General features: G+C 46.2%; 1 non-coding gene and 1 pseudogene across 1 annotated transcript; one reads left to right on the top strand and one right to left on the bottom strand.

Moving 5' to 3' along the window:
- Positions 1-12518: 12518 nt before the first annotated feature.
- LOC133398709 (U1 spliceosomal RNA) lies at positions 12519-12682 on the bottom strand. Its single transcript, XR_009767993.1, has one exon. It is a non-coding gene; the product is annotated as a U1 spliceosomal RNA (small nuclear RNA).
- Positions 12683-13655: 973 nt separating this feature from the next.
- Positions 13656-13776, top strand: LOC133398710 (U5 spliceosomal RNA; annotated as a pseudogene).
- The last annotated feature ends 855 nt before the right edge of the window (positions 13777-14631 follow it).

Here is a 14631-nt window from a genome sequence, read left to right as displayed (position 1 = left end):
TAAGCACGGACTTGTTGAAATGCATGAGAGAATTGTATTCACATGAATGTATAAATATTAACTCATAAACATGTATTGCAGAATGCTTAAAGAGATTAATAAGAAGTGATGAAGTGTATTGATTGTGTTCAAGACATATGAAATATGCTTGTCATTGAATGGATGTATTATGTGTGTAGTCAAAAGTATTTACTGAGAACCTATTTTGGGTGAGCAAAAGGGGGAAATGGGTACTTTCCACTAGGATCATGTCAGGACACTGGATGAGTAATGGAGAGATAGGTGCTTTCCACTTAGGTCAAGTCAGGACACTGAATGAGTAAGGGAAAAATAGGTACTTTCCACTCAAGTCAAAAAGTTAGGACGCTGAAGGCGGGAACAGAGGTTATAAAAATCCCTCACACGGACAAACGGGGCTCCTGACTCTCTCGAGATAGGGAGACACACGTTCTTTTTTCCCCTCGCAATGCTCAGGGACAAGCTGGCAGGAGGACTTCATTTTTGAATCTCCTTCTCATTTAATTGGGTAAGACAAAAAAGTGTATTATAATAAGGTAACTAGTAGAACCTCTATTGACGTTGCGCGGAATGAGGGAAAAAGGGCTAGTCAGCTGTTCAGGTGTTCTGATGTCCAAATTATCTTATTATTAATTGGCGTTGCGGCTCCGTAGGACTTGATCACTCCTTAAAAGCTCACTCAAAAAGGTAAATACTTATTTTGTGATTTATTACTTTTGAACAACTTCTATTTCTTTCCATTTTTATTATTCTTATTATTGTTCATTATATATCGCAAACCCATACTGTCATATTATCAATCTAACCTTGTGTAATCACTGAAATAAATACCTTGCTTTAATTCTATTCTATCTTTGTCATTCTTATAAATGAGAATTAATCTCGACCTTACCACTCAACCTCTTATAAAGTGATTGAACTTCGACGAGACCCCTACCACCGGGTCCTATGACTATTCCTAAAAACAGAGTAACTCATCCAAAATCGCCTTCGGCTCGATACCAACACCAATCCGTACGGTCCTGACAAGGACTGTTAAATTTACTAGGTCTTTAACAAATGCCAACGATTTATAAGGGATGGAGCTGCCGTAAAAACGGAGTACTCATTTTAATTATCCTTTCACTCGGTGCGGTTACTCATCAAGGGGTGATTAGTGAGGGCAGACCGGATTGGCTCCGTAAAACTAAAGGCAGTGAGCGCACCTAGGCGAATTCATCTCGACACCGGCTTAACAGCTCCTCGTCCCCTCGCGCTCACGGCGTTGGTGCCGGCCGGGGGAGGAAATAAGGGGGGAGCTCGACCCTTTAAACGGAGAGCCGGTCAGGACATTTCTCCCGATTAGTCCTGCGGGTAAGCGAAATCTGATAGATACGATTGACCCGGCTTACAATTTTTTGGAGATACGGCTGGTATTTTTCTTTGAGATACGAGCGCTGCACAGTGGCAATGAACTCAACTCATTTCACAATAAGCGGCATATGGCAAATAGTGAACAATTCATCAAAAAGAGGCTTCAAGTTTATTAATGCCACTCCCAGTTAAAGTTAAATGTCAAACTAAACTTGAATCAAAGAGTATTTGAAACAACCAAACTACTTGCCTAAAGAAATGCCATTGATATGCCAACAGTTAGCATCGATAGGTGGAGTTTTAGAACCTGTTAAGTGAAGGATATTTGATCACAAGTAGTGGAGCAACAAATGTAGACTTATTGGCATATATTCTTTGTCCTCTATAAAAATGACTAATCTTACAGCATTTTAGTCAGAGTAGTTATGTAATTTATCTTCGTTTGCGTCTGCATGACTCTATTGTACAAGTGAGGCACCAAAATAAAAATTATTTGCCGAAACTTAAAATGAATAACCCAAGGCCGAAAAGCAGAACACAGAAATAAATTAATATGCCCTCTTAAAATTATGTTAAGATCATCACTGAAAGACAATTACTGCAGTATATTATGTAATAGGATAAAAATAATTCTGCATGCTCTTCAATTGCACAGCATAATCATTACTCTAGAATCGCACTCGTTAATAATGAAAGATCAATAGAAATCAAAAGATCACTATTTGTTATTTTAACACATTTATTGCATCAACCTTGTCATGGCGGACACAGTTGCAGCCGTTTGTCTTCTCTTGCATGCTATTTTGGGATAGGTATATTTGCACTTTTAAACTGAAAGGCCGCTTTTCTCAGGTGACATAATAATTCATTTCTAGTTTTCACTTGCGGTCCTGTGAGGCTGTGTATTATTTTCTCTCTAGACACTTATTAATTTGTCTCCTATTTTGCTCTTCAAAGTTGGTTACTGACCGCGATAGCGCGGTTGCAGCCAGACATATGTGACAAGTGTACTGTATCACCCAATCGCTTATTTTGGTGTTTTGGACTTAATGTCACGATAGCTTAGCAATTAGCATGTGTTCTATGTCTTTCTCCTGTGAATTATTCCTCATTTGCCCTTCCCTTGTCAGAAGTGTAGTTTATTTGCTGGCATGGAGGCGATGATTAGTGACGTATGCCGAGTTGACACCGGACGTGAAGCGTACGTTCACCTCCGCGGCTCAGCAACGTATTATTTATCACGTGTTATTATATGAGTTGTGTTAGCTGTAGCTTGTAGGTAGCTGGGGCAGCACGAAATAGTGTGCAACAAGCATTCCCCCATTATACCCAAACAGCGGAAAGCAGGGAGGTCGGGTGACTGTTCAGTGTGGAGGCACCTTCTTTCGGGCCAAAACCTAACATGCACTTCTGGACCATTTGAGCGCCAAAAATGTTCAGTGGCTGAAAATGCGGTGCATCATTATATAATACTAACTCCTTGTGGCCAAAGCGGGCACACCAGAAGAAGCAGCACTATGAATCGAAGTATGAATTCATGATGGTCTAAATGTTTGTTCAATGGTATTACTCTGTTTGATTAAGAACCGTATTATAGAGTACTATTTTCCTTTTTTTAAACAAAAAATACATTTGTTTTACATAATTTTACCAGATACAAGTTAAACCCAATGAAATCAGACATCGTAAATGCACGAAGTGAAACTTAGGGTCAAATTATATATTACAGCAATATACTTCCAAATGAACAGTCAAACCATAGTGCTCATCTTTTGGTTGACCTTGGCCAAGTTTTCCAAGAGTCTGACCACACGGGACACCTGGCTGGGCAGGTAAGTGCGAGCCAAGAAAGCAGCTTCAGGTAGGCGGTTGGTTCTTATCAAAAGCTCCAAATACTACTGCCGTTTCGTTCGCGAACATTTCGTTCAGAAGAATGAATCTTTTTAGTGAATGAACTGAACCGAATCAGTTTATGAAATGATTCGTTCTTTTATCTTGGCCGCCACCCGGCAAGCGAGTCGGATGGTGAACTGCTGTCACTCACTTGTGAATCTTCGGCGAATGACCAATAAGCAGCCAGCGTCAGGCAGCAGCGTGCAGGCGCAGGAGGGACTGAATTTAACTGAATGTACTGAAGTGCACTCAATGTACTGATGAATTGAACGTCAACTGAATGTACGATTTGCCACGAGTGATTCGTTCGTTGAACTTCTTCATTCGCGATCAGCTAATGTCTGAATCAGACTACAAGAGAAATTTGGTCTTTCCCGGTAGCAATATGTTAGACTGCTGCCATTAAATCTTGCCGTATCTCAGTGGCAACAGTACACGACATGAATTCTGTATCTTGTCAAATCAAACACAGTCAGAGAGGCGGAACCAGAATACGTGACAGCGGTCAACGCGACCGGATACGTTCATTACCATGGCAACGACAACAACTATGCGCCACGCTAATGTATTGTGTGTGTGGGTGGGGGGTACAAAATGAAGAAAAATTGTGGTGGTTGTCACAGGTTCTCAGGAGAGGACATTCATTCAAGGATTGCTTGAGGTGTGTTCACAAACTTTGAATACGGCAACAAAACGATATGTAACCTAGCAAGCTAGCGCTAGTACTAACGGTTGTACGTATGCATGCTGGCGTTCTGTCGAATCATGCTCTAAAGCTTTGTTTAACACTGGTTAGTGCGCGTAAATAAATGTTGACAACGGCAAGCACAAGAGGCGATGTGCCGGTCACAATCCTATTGGTCGACGTCAAGGTGCCCTGTCGGAGAGTTGATGTTGATATGTCACACGACACGGAAGATATCCCAAAAAAACTTTTAATTTTGGAGTTGTAGGGCGACCGTAGGGCCAAATCGTTGGTCGTGGATTATTTCACACAACAAGAAGTTTTGTCGTTCCCAACAAAATATGTTGGGCCCGTTCTGGGAAATCAGCTGCTATAGCTCATTGAGCCAATATCGGGGTTAAAATCATGTAGTCTGATGTAGGCATAAGAAGCAATGTACTAGTACGTATGCAGTGATTCATGCGGGAAGTTCACTGCGAAATAGTACGACGAGTGATTGGTTTGCTCAAGGAACAACGTACTACGCGGTGAATATACTCATTAGTGATTTTAATAGCTTTCACTGTGGCAGCCGGTTCTTCAAGCTAATGGCTAATGTTGAGTCAGTCAAGCACATGAAAACAAGCACACACACGGTGCGTGGGTTGGAGGGTGTCTCCATAATCTTAACAGACTACACATAAAGTCGTGAGAGAGACAGGAGACCGACATTGGAGTTAGATTCGCCAGTGCAAGGTAAACTGATGGGCACTGTTTGCAAAAAGTCTGTAAGGTACAGTGGCAACACCATGAATCTATATAAACACATGAAAACACAGACCTCCGGAAACCGGGAGAGGAGGAGAGAAATCCCCCTGGCCACGCCCGTGGCTCCACTGCCAGACCCCCAATGCAGGGGCAGAGGTCATTGGCGGAAGCTTTTCAGCATGGCAAAGAATATCCAGGTGTGGATAATACTTTACCATTAGTTAATATCCATCCATCCAATTTTTGAGCTGCTTCTCCTCACTAGGGTCGCGTGCTGGAGCCTATCCCAGCTGTCATCGGGCAGGAGGCAGGGTACACCCTGAACTGGTTGCCAGCCAATCACAGCATCAGTTAATATTCATTTTCAAATTTAAACTGTCTTTTAGTCAATTGAACCAACTAAAAAATATCAATTATGCTAAGACCTTAATGTGTGTGTAATACCATGGAATTTACGGTCCATTCAAATCTTATTTAAATGAATACATTTACTGGAATAGAAAAAAAGGCGGCACAGTCGGCGACTGGTTAGAGCGTCTGCCTCACAGTTCTGAGGACCGGGGCCCGCCTGTGTGGAGTTTGCATGTTCTCCCCGTGCCTGCGTGGGTTTTCTCCGGGCACTCCAGCATCCGAAAAACATGCATGGTAGGTTAATTGACGACTCTAAATTGCCCGTAGGTGTGTAGAGCGAATGCTTGTTTGTTTGTCTGTGCCCTGCGATTGGGTGGCAACCAGTTCAGGGTGTACCCCGCCTCCTGCCCAATGATAGCTGGGATAGACGCTTAGTTTTCCCGTTCTTTATCTAGATTGGCAACTGTTTTGACGCACAGCATTGTGGGAATTTGAGTATACAGTCTCTTACGTAGTGCGTCTACGTCATAGGAATGCAAAGCAATTTATATTGCGCATTTCATACACAAAGTAACTCAATGTGCTTTACATGAGTAAAAGCATTTCAAAACAAAGGAACAAAACAGCTTATAAACATTTAAAACAAAGGAAAAAATGAAAATATAACTAAAACTGCGAACAGTGCAAGAAATATCATTTAAAAGAGGAAATGCTCTAAAAAGCATTCAGTTTTTAACGAGACTTAAAGACATGCACACTTGGCATTAGCATTTCATTCATGTATTCAGGACCTAAACCATTTTGTGATTTATAGACCAGTAACAGAACTTTAAAATCTATTCTACATCCGACTGGGAGCCAGTATAAAGACTTTAATATGCTAATGCTAATATGATAATTATGAAGACAAGACACGCAAGCTCGCTCTAACAGCCCGGCTAACCAACGTGCTTACTGAGTGGCCATATTGGGGAGGTTGACGTTCCCATAGTTTAGCTTTTTCTTCAATAATAATAATAATAATAATAATAATAATAATAATAATAATAATATTATTATAATAATAATAATCCATCCATCCATTTTGTACCGCATATCCGGGTCGGGTCGTGGGGGCAGTAGCTTTAGCAGGGACGCCCAGACTTCCCTATCCCCAGCCACTTCATCCAGCTCTTCCGGGGGGATCCCGAGGCGTTCCCAGGCCAGCCGAAGGACGTAGCGTGTCCTGGGTCGTCCCCGGGGTCCCCTCCCAGTGGGAACGTGACCGGAACACCTCACCAGGGAGGTGTCCGGGAGGCATCCAAATCAGATGCCCCAGCCACCTCATCTGGCTCCTCTCAATGCGGAGGAGCAGCAGCTCTACTCTGAGATCCTCCCAGATGACCGAGCTTCTCACCCTATCTCTCAGGGAGAGCCCGGACATCCTGTGGAGGAAACTCATTTCGGCCGCTTGGATCCGGGATCTTGTTCTTTCGGTCACGACCCACAGCTCATGACCATAGGTGAGGGTAGGAACGAAGATCGACCGGTAAATTGAGACCTTCGCCTTTCGGCTTAGCTCCTTCTTTACCACAATGAACCGATACAAAGTCTGCATCACTGCAGACGCTGCACCGATCCGCCTGTCGATCTCCCGTTCCATTCTTCCCTCACTCGTGAACAAGACCCCAAGATACTTGAACTCCTCCACTTGGGGCAGGATCTCATCCCCGAACTGGAGAGGGCATGCCACCCTTTTCCGACTGAGGACCATGGTCTCAGATTTGGAGGTGCTGATTCTCATCCCAGCCGCTTCACACTCGGCTGCGAACTGCTCCAGTGAGAGTTGGAGCTCACGGCTTGATGAAGCCAACAGAACCACATCATCAGCAAAAAGCAGAGATGCAATACTGAGGCCACCAAACCGGACCCCCTCTACACCTTGGCTGCGCCTAAAAATTCTGTCCATAAAAGTTACGAACAGAATTCCCTCACCGGGAATGAGTCCGAATTACTGCCGGATATGCGGACCAAACTCTGACTCCGGTCGTACAGGGACCGAACAGCCCGTATCAGGGGGTTCGGTACCCCATAATCCCGAAGCACCCTCCACAGGAGCCTTCTCCAAGTCCACAAAACACATGTAGACTGGTTGAGCAAACGCCCATGCACCCTCGAGGACCCTGCCGAGGGTGTAGAGCTGGTCCACTGTTCCACGGCCAGGACGAAAACCACACTCCTCCTCCTGAATCTGAGATTCGACTTCCCGACGGACCCTCCTCTCCAGCACCCCTGAATCAGAATCAGAATCAGAATCATCTTTATTTGCCAAGTATGTCCAAAACACACAAGGAATTTGTCTCCGGTAGTTGGAGCCGCTCTAGTACAACAAACAGTCAATTTACAGAACACTTTGGGGACATAAAGACATTGACAAAAAACAATTGTGCAAAAAGATGCAGTCCTCTAGCACTTAGAGCAGTTCGAACGACTAATATTGCAATAGTCCGGTGCAATGACCATTGTGCAAAGGGCGCTGAGACTTCAAGGAGTGTATGCGGTTTAAAGTGACGAGTAGTGCGATCATCTGGGACAATGTTGGTTGTGCAAATGTTACAGATACTCCTCGATCAGTGTGCAAATGGAGCAGATGCTACTCTGGCATGAGTGGCCAGTATATGCAAATAGTGCAGCATGGCGAGACAACTACAGTGAGTGCACGAGTAATACATAATTGGCCCCACAGAAATGTGACAACGAACTCAAGTCAAAAAATTGCCAGCTTGTTGTAATGGAATTATAGGTTAGGCGTTTAAGAAGTTGATCGCAAGAGGGAAGAAGCTGTTGGAATGTCTACTAGTTCTAGTTTGCGTTGATCGGTAGCGCCTACCTGAGGGAAGGAGCTGGAAGAGCCGGTGACCGGGGTGCAGACGGTCCGAGAGGATTTTGCACGCCCTTGTCTTAGTTCTGGCAGCGTGCAAGTCCTCAATGGTGGGTAGGGGGGTACCGACAATCCTTTCAGCAGTTTTGATTGTCCGTTGCAGTCGGAGTTTGTCCTTTTTTGTAGCAGCACCAAACCAGACTGTGATGGAAGAACACAGGACCGATTCGATGACCGCTGTGTAGAACTGTCTCAGCAGCTCCGGTGGCAGGCCGTGCTTTCTCAGAAGCCGCAGGAAGTACATCCTGTGCTGGGCCTTTTTGAGGACGGAGTTGATGTTGTTCGCCCACTTCAGGTCCTGAGAGATTGTAATTCCCAGGAACTTGAAGGTCTCGACGGTTGACACAAGGCAGCTGGACAACGTGAGGGGCAGCTGTGGCGAAGGATGCCTCCTGAAGTCCACGATCATCTCTACCGTCTTGAGCGTGTTCAGCTCCAGGTTGTGTCGCCCGCACCACAGCTCCAGCCGCTCCGCTTCCTGTCGATATGCAGACTCGTCACCGTCCTTGATGAGGCCGATGACAGTGGTGTCATCTGCAAACTTCAGGAGCTTGACAGTCGGGTTCGCTGAGGTGCAGTCGTTCGTGTAGAGAGAGAAGAGCAGCGGAGAGAGGACACAACCTTGGGGCGCCCCAGTGCTGATGCTGCGTGTGGATGAGGTGGCCTCCCCCAGCCTGACCTGCTGTGTCCTGCCCATCAGAAAGCTGTAAATCCACTGGCAGATGGCAGGTGAGACGCTGAGCTGGAGAAGCTTGGTTGAAAGGAGTTCAGGGATGATGGTGTTGAACGCTGAGCTGAAGTCCACGAACAGGATCCTCGCGTAGGTCCCTGCACTGTCGAGGTGTTCTAGGATGAAGTGCAGTCCCATGTTGACTGCATCATCCGCAGACCTGTTCGCTTGGTAGGCAAACTGCAGGGGGTCCAGCAGGGGACCTGTGACACTCTTGAGGTGGTCCAGCACGAGACGTTCAAAGGACTTCATGACCACAGATGTCAAAGCGACAGGCCTGTAGTCATTCAGACCAGAGATTGCAGGTTTCTTGGGGACTGGAATGATGGTGGAGCGTTTGAAGCAGGATGGAACTTCGCACATTTCCAAAGATCTGTTAAAGATCTGAGTGAAGACTGGAGCGAGCTGGTCCGCGCAGACTTTGTGGCAGGATGGGGACACATGGCCCGGTCCTGTTGCTTTGTTAATCTTCTGTTGTTTGAAGATGCGTCTCACATCCTGTTCATGGATGGTTAACGCAGAAGTCAGAGGTGTGGTTGTGGTCACGGGTGCGGCCGGGTGGGTGTGTGGAGTGAAACTGTCCTTTTCAAATCTGCAATAGAAGGTATTCAAGTCGTTGGCTAGTGTGCTATTGTTCTCAGCTTGGGGGGATCGTCGCTTGTAATTAGTCAGCGATTGGAATGCACGCCAGACTGATTTCGAGTCGTTCGCGCTAAACTGTTTTTCCAACTTTGCTGCATAGATCCTCTTTGCAATGTTAATTTCTTTAGTAAGCTGGTTTCTAGCTCGATTATACAGGGCCCTGTCCCCGCTCTGATATGCATCTTCCTTAGCTTGGCGAAGCTGCTTAAGTTTAGCAGTGAACCACGGCTTGTTGTTGTTGAATGTCCGAAATTATTTTGTTGGTACACAAACCTCTTCACAGAAACTGATATAGGATGTGACAGTGTCCGTATATTCATCCAGGCTGCCAGCTGAATTTTCAAAGACACTCCAGTCTGTGCAGTCTAAACAGCTTTGAAGTTCCATCTTTGCTTCATTGGTCCACTTTTTGACTGTTTTCACTGTAGGCTTCGCACATTTAAGTTCTTGCTTGTACGTCGGTATTAAGTGAATTAAGCAGTGATCAGACGAGCCCAGGGCTGCACGAGATATAGCACGGTATGCGTTTTTTACCGTAGTGTAGCAGTGGTCTAAAGTATTATTTTCCCTGGTAGGACAGTCGATGTGCTGCTTGTATTTAGGGAGTTCGTGGTTGAGTTTAGCTTTGTTAAAGTCCCCGAGAATAATGAGGGGTGAGTCAGGGTGATTTTTTTCAATTTCGTTGACTTGTTCGGCGAGCGTTAGCAATGCGGCGCTCGTGTTAGCTTGCGGTGTAATATAGACTCCAGCCAGTATAAACGATGCAAACTCACGTGGCGAGTAAAATGGTTTACAGTTCAGAAACAGCGACTCCAAATCTCATCCACCCCTGGGGCCCTGCCACCGAGGAGCTTTTTAACTACCTCGGTGACCTCAAACCCAGAGATAGGAGAGCCCGCCTCAGAGAACCCACACTCTGCTTCCTCATGGGAAGGCGTTTCGGTGGAATTGAGGAGGTCTTCGAAGTATTCTCCCCACCTGACTCACAACGTCCAGAGTCGAGGTCAGCAGCGCCCCATCCCCACTATACACAGTGTTGGTGGTGCACTGCTTTCCTCTCCTGGGACGTCGGATGGTGGACCAGAATTTCCTCGAAGCCGTCCGGAAGTCTTTCTCCATGGCCTCACTGAACTCCTCCCATACCCGAGTTTTTGCTTCAGCGACCACCAGAGCTGCATTCCGCTTGGCCACCCGGTACCCATCAGCTGCCTCAGGAGTCCCACAGGCCAAAAAGGCCCAATAGGACTCCTTCTTCAGCTTGACGGCATCCCTCACCGTTGGTATCCACCAACGGGTTGGGGGATTGCCGCCACGACAGGCACCGACCACCTTACGGCCACAGCTCCGGTCGGCCGCCTCAGCAATGGAAGCGTGGAACATGGTCCATTCGGACTCGATGTACCTCGCCTCCCTCGGAACCTGAGCAAAGTTCTGTCGGAGGTGGGAGTTGAAACTCCTTCTGACAGGGGATTCTGCCAGACGTTCCCAGCAGACCCTCACAATACGTTTGGGCCTGCCACGTCGGACCGGCATCTTCCCCCACCATCGGAGCCAACTCACCACCAGGTGGTAATCAGTTGACAGCTCCGCCCGTCTCTTTACCCGAGTATCCAAGACATGCGGCCGCAAGTCCGATGACACGACCACAAAGTCGATCATCGAACTGCGACCTAGGGTGTCCTGGTGCCAAGTGCACATGTGGACACCCTTATGCTTGAACATGGTGTTCGCTATGGACAATCCGTGACCAGCACAGAAGTCCAATAACAGAACAACGCTCGGGTTCTGATCAGGGGGGCCGTTCCTCCCAATCACACCCTTCCAGGTCTCACTGTCATTGCCCACGTGAGCATTGAAGTCCCCCAACAGAACAATGGAGTCCCCAGTGGGAGCGCTCTCCAGCACCCCCTCCAAGGACTCCAAAAAGGGTGGGTACTCTGAACTGCTGTTTGGTGCACAGGCACAAACAACAGTCAGGATCCGTCCCCCCACCCGAAGGCGGAAGGAGGCTACCCTCTCGTCCACCGGGGTGAACCCCAACGTACAGGCGCCGGGCCGGGGGGCAATAAGTATACCCACATCTGCTCGGCGCCTCTCACCGTGGGCAACTCCAGAGTGGAAGAGAGTCCAACCCCTCTCGAGAGGACTGGTACCAGAGCCCAAGCTGTGTGTGGAGGCGAGTCCGACTATATCTAGTCGGAACTTCTCGACCTCACACACCAGCTCGGGCTCCTTCCCTGCCAGAGAGGTGACATTCCACGTCCCTAGAGCCAGCTTCTCTAGCCGGGGATCGGATCACCAAGGTCCCCGCCTTCGGCCACCGCCCAGCTCACACTGCACCCGACCCCTATGGCCCCTCCCGCAGGTGGCGAGCCCATAGGAAGGGGGACCCACGTTACCCTTTCGGGTGTGCCCGGCCGGGCCCCATGGGTGCGGGCCCGGCCACCAGGCGCACGCCTTCGAGCCCCACCACCAGGCCTGGCTCCAGTGGGGGGCCCCGGTGACCCGCGTCCAGGCAAGGGAAAACAAAGTCCATTGTTTGTCGTCATCATTCGGGGTCTTTGAGCCGTGCTTTGTCTGGTCCCTCACCTAGGACCTGTTTGTCATGGGTGACCCTGCCAGGGGCATAAAGCCCCAGACAACTTAGCTCCTCGGATCACTGGGACACACAAAACCCTCCACCACGACAAGGTGATGGCTCAAGGAGGGGAATAATAATAATAATAATAATAATAATAATAACAGATTAAACTTATTGCACTTTTCAAGACACTCAAAGACGGTTTACACTGATTAGATAATAACATTAAGGTGGGTAAACAGGAAGCACAGGTGCTGGTGTCATAGATAGGTAGGTCATAATTTAGCCTTTTTGTTTTTGTAAATAAATAATCTCCCCGCCTTTCCTAGTCTACAATACATGACAACAACAACGCATAGTCCTTCGGTGAATGTGTTGAGTGAACGTGAGTCTCGAGGATGGAACGTTAACTGAATAAGAAAGCACTGAATGCCTATGTGAAAAAGAACTGAACGTGAATGAATGTTTTTGATGAACAGTTTTGAATGATTCAGCACACTCAAATACTCATCACTGTCAGTAACATAGTACCATGCTTCATTACCACACAACTACATCACTATTGAAAACACTGTCTTCTTTTTCGTTAACCAATGATCAGGGGAGAGCGAGAACGCAGTCCCCCACTACCAGAAATTATGCAGTCGAGATTTCCACATTTGGGTAATTCACAGGGGTCAGCACAACCGGAGTGCAATGGCTGAGCCTCACCCTGGGTGAACCACCTTCCTGATCATGGTGTCTTCCCTGCCAGGTAATTATGAGTTATACTCGGCGTGAGCACGCAAGTCATTCACGCTATGTCAAGCGACGGTGTCATCATGAGCACGTGAACAACCATACACACAACAGGCAAGCCGGAGCATACTCTTGATGAAATGCTACTGTGTGCTAATACATGAAAAAATATGCTTCATATTTGAGAATTTCAGTTTAAATTGAGACAGTAAATTGATACCCATAATGCACAGCGGCATCGAGACACGATAAAATAACTTGAAAGTGGGGTCATTCACACCCAGAAACAAAAACCACCCATTCGGGTTTAAGAGAGACCAATGATTTGACTAATTATAGAAAATCGAATGTAAACATAACTAGAAGTAGTTCTTGACGAAATAATGCATTCGTCTAGTCGAACGCCAGACACTAAAAAGACCAAATAACTCATGATTTTCTTCGGTTGTTTCAGACTTAATACCCGGCTAAAGGATATGCGTTAATGTCCGCATTCTGTTGGAACGACGTGGACCACGTGACCAAGGAACACACGCATCTGACAACATTCTTTTAATATAAACATTGACAAACAACAAAGTTGACATTCGTTTCATAATTGTTGTTTGGCATGTCCATATGTGACTCATCTGCGATGATCATGTCGATATGACCTGGTATTGCAGTACCTCCAAGAACGGTGGACAAGATTGTCCAAATAATCATAAACTCAACCAAATACACCAATCAATCAGGTGACATGAAATGTGTCACGTTCCCACAATGCAGTGCGTTAAAACGGTTGACAATCTTGATAAAGAACAGCAAAGCAGAGCATTTATACACGTTTACAATGTCTTTTTGCGTGACAGGATGAGAATATTGGACTATGTCAAATGTAGGTGGATTTTTTTTATTTGTGTTAAAAAAAAAAAAGTCACATTTTTTAATTTAAGACTGTCTGTTAAAATGGCATGGCGGACAATGACATAGTCCGCTTCGCTGTGGCCAAAGCAGTTCACTCTTGTTTCTTTTCAAATCGTATAAATCTTTCGACTTTTACTAAAGTTTTCCGTGGGGAGGAACAACAAGAGTCTAACAACCACAGGGCAACAATTGTCAGCTTGTGAAGAAAAACGTTTTTAAGGAATTTAATTGTCCTACTAACACATATTTACACATGCTATGGGCAATTTAGAGTTATCATTTAACCTACCATGCATGTTTTTGGGATGTGGGAGTAAACTGGAGTGCTGGGAGAAAACCCACACAGGCACGGGGAGAACATGCCAACTCCACACAGGCCATGCCAACATCAGAATCAGAATCATCTTTATTTGCCAAGTATGTCCAAAACACACAAGGAATTTGTCTCCGGTAGTTGGAGCCGCTCTTGTACAACAGACAGTCAATTTACAGAACACTTTGGGGACATAAAGACATTGACAAAAAACAATTGTGCAAAAAGATGCAGAGTCCTCTAGCACTTAGAGCAGTTCGAACGACTAATATTGCAATAGTCCGGTGCAATGACCATTGTGCAAAGGGCGCTGAGACTTCAAGGAGTGTATGCAGTTTAAAGTGACGAGTAGTGCGATCATCTGGGACAATGTTGGTTGTGCAAATGTTACAGATACTCCTCAATCAGTGTGCCAATGGAGCAGATGCTACTCTGGCATGAGTGGCCAGTATATGCAAATAGTGCAGCATGGCGAGACAACTACAGTGAGTGCACGAGTAATACATAATTGGCCCCACAGAAATGTGACAACAAACTCAAGTCAAAAAATTGCCAGCTTATTCACTCTCCATTGCTCTTACCCTGCTTTTGGCTATCATACGATCCAATGCTTCATACCTTTTGGTCCGACTGAAGGTCAGCAATGCATGAACAAGAGTAACTGTATTCCCCAAAAGTGACAAAAACAAAGGGCGTTTTAAACACACACCTACTACGAGCCACTGTGAGCTAATCTGGGACACATTATGCGGTG

Source organism: Phycodurus eques, unplaced genomic scaffold (assembly GCF_024500275.1).
Source record: "Phycodurus eques isolate BA_2022a unplaced genomic scaffold, UOR_Pequ_1.1 contig_290, whole genome shotgun sequence".
Taxonomy (NCBI): domain Eukaryota; kingdom Metazoa; phylum Chordata; class Actinopteri; order Syngnathiformes; family Syngnathidae; genus Phycodurus; species Phycodurus eques.
The sequence above is the reverse complement of the archived record's forward strand: the minus strand, read 5'-3'. Positions and strand labels throughout refer to the sequence as shown.